The sequence below is a fragment of the Tachyglossus aculeatus genome, chromosome 4, assembly GCF_015852505.1.
Source record: "Tachyglossus aculeatus isolate mTacAcu1 chromosome 4, mTacAcu1.pri, whole genome shotgun sequence".
NCBI classification, from domain to species: domain Eukaryota; kingdom Metazoa; phylum Chordata; class Mammalia; order Monotremata; family Tachyglossidae; genus Tachyglossus; species Tachyglossus aculeatus.
The window spans coordinates 127,092,884-127,095,641 of NC_052069.1; the positions used below are offsets into that span (position 1 = coordinate 127,092,884).

A 2,758-nucleotide genomic window follows, 5' to 3' on the forward strand; every position below is an offset into this window, starting at 1 on the left:
TGGTGTGTCCCAAGCTCTTCATTTTTAGACTACTCCATTTGTAAGTATTTTCATGTCTGGCTTCCCCATTAGAGGGTAAGTTCCTTGTGGACATGTGACTTCAATCAATCATTAAATGGAATTCATTGAGTGCTTACTGTGTGCAAAGCGCTATACCAAGCACTTGGAAGAATACACTATAACAGAGTTGGTAGGCATGTTCCCTGCCCTAAGTATGATTACAATCTCTTCTTTGCTTTGCACTTTTCAAGCTCTTCATTTAGACTACTCCATTCTTGTCTTGTCTTATGCCATCGAGTCATTTCTGACCCATAGCGACACCACAGACTCATCTTTCCCAGAACGCCCTGCTCTCCATCTACAATTGTTCTGGTAGTGTATCCATAGAGTTTTCTTGGTAAAAATATAGAAGTGGTTTAACATTGCCTCCTTCTGCACAGAAAACTTGAGTCTCTGCCCTTGATGAGTTTTGACTTGTAGCAGATTGCCTTCCACTCACTAGTCACTAGCCAAGCTAGGAATAGAATGCGTATGCCACTGCTTGACTCTCCCTCCCATAGCCAAGACTGGTAAAGTACTGGAAACTCTCCAGGTGTGATCCTGACAGGGGAACTACTCCATTAGTAAGTATTTTTATGTCTGTTTGTCCTATTAGAGGGTAAGCTCCTTGTTCCCTGTCAGGGAATATGTCTCTACTTTGCTTCGTACTTCCCGAGCTTTCAGTACAGTGTCCTGTACCTAGTGAGAGATGAGTAAACACTACTACCGCTACTACTTCTACCTTAATACATCGAGTAGCAAAATCTTACTCACTCCAGTGCCAATAATAAGAGATTTAGACAGATACCCTTAACTCTGTTTCAACTGATCACACCAGGGTGGCATCCTTCTACAGACCAGCCCACACCCTCTGTTCCTCTGTTGCTAATCTCCTCACTGTACCTCGTTCTCGCCTGTCCCACTGTCGACCCCCGGTCCACATCCTCCCCCTGGCCTGGAATGCCCTCCCTCCACACATCCACCAAGCTAGCTCTCTTCCTCCCTTCAAAGCCCTCCTGAGAGCTCACCTCCTCCAAGAGGCCTTCCCACACTGAGCCCCCTTTTTCTTCTCCTCTTCCTCATCCCCCCCACCCAACCTCCTTCCCCTCCCCACAGCACCTGTATATATGTTTGTACAGATTTATTACTCTATTTTACTTGTACATATTTACTATTCCATTTATTTTGTTAATGATGTGCATTTAGCTTTAATTCTATTTGTTCTGATGACTTGACACCTGTCCACATGTTTTGTTTTGTTTTCTGTCTCCCCCTTCTAGACTGTGAGCCTGTTGTTGGTTAGGGACCGTCTCTATATGTTGCCAACTTGTACTTCTCAAGTGCACACAGTAAGCACTCAATAGACATGACTGAATGAGTGAATACACTAAAGTTCTTGGCAAGGAATATGTCTACCAACTCTGTTATACTGTACTCTCCCAAGTGCTTAGTCCAGTGCTCTGCACGTAGTAAGCACTCAATAAATATCACTGATTGATTGATTTTTCTGAGCAGACAAATTTGTTTGATTGTTTCCAGAGCCCAAGTATGTTGAGAATGTAATTAGGTTTTGTAAAGTCTGGAAACTCAGTATAAAGATCTTGGTGTGGCCCCCAGCATTTTTTCTATATTGGGCAATGCCAGCTAGGTCACGTCAACTGGTAGCTTCCTGGTCTGTGGTCACATGAAGGTCCAGGAGCCTGTCTGGCTAGGATTTTGCTGGCAATAGAGAGCTGTGAGATTGTGAACTTCCACTAGAATGTAACCTCCTTAAGGGTGGGAATGGTGAACTCTATTATTCTCTCCAAGGCACTTAGTACAGAACTGTGCACACAGTAATTAATCAATCAGTGGTATTTACTGAGCATTTACTATTTGCAGAACACTCTATTAAGCATTTGGGAGAGTGCAATACAACAGAATTGGCAGATACATTGCTTGCCAATAACGAGCTTATAGTCTGGAGGGACAGTCTTTAGTCAATCAATCAATCAATGGTGTTTTTGAGTGCTTACCATATTCAGAGCACTGTACTAAGTGCTTGGGAGAGTACAATGCAACAGAATTGGCAGGTGCTCTCCTTTCCCATAATAAGCTTACAAAATTTAACAATTATACTAATTGATTGACTGAGAAACCTGAGGTGTTTCCATGGTTATTTCTGTCATCTTTCTTTCTGAAGAGGGTGATGATATAAGTAGACTTGCAGTCCAGAAATGATGGGGGAGGAGGACAAGGAGAAGGAAAAGGATAAGAATAAACAAGAAAGAATAAGGGAGAAGAAGAATAAGGAAGAAGAAGGAGGAGGAGGAGAAGGAATTAAAACAAGAATGAGGGAATTTCAGATAAGCTGCCTGGTGTAGGCAATGGATTGGAAGTGAATCAGTGGAGTGCTTTGGATGGCTAAAGATGAAAGCAAGCAAGAAGGAAATGAAAATCTGGAGGTGCTTTCTTTGCTTTTTTTTTCTTTCCTTTTTTGGTATTTGCTAAGTGCTTACTATGTGCCAGACACTTCATTAAGCACTGGGGTAGATACAAGCTAATCAATTAAGACACAGTCCATATCCCACAGTAATAATCCCCAATTTACAGATGAGGTAGCTGAGGCACAGAGAATAATAATAATGATGATGGTATTTGTTAAGCACTTACTTGTGCCAAGCACTATTCTAAGCACTGATAATGATATTTGTTAAGCGCTTACTATGTGCCAGGCACT

The 2,758-nt window shown here is 42.1% G+C and overlaps 1 non-coding gene across 1 annotated transcript; it reads right to left on the reverse strand.

The window, feature by feature from the left end:
- Positions 1-472: 472 nt before the first annotated feature.
- On the reverse strand, positions 473-610 carry LOC119927470. The gene has a single exon (XR_005450469.1). It is a non-coding gene; the product is annotated as a small nucleolar RNA SNORA7 (small nucleolar RNA).
- Positions 611-2,758: the final 2,148 nt, after the last annotated feature.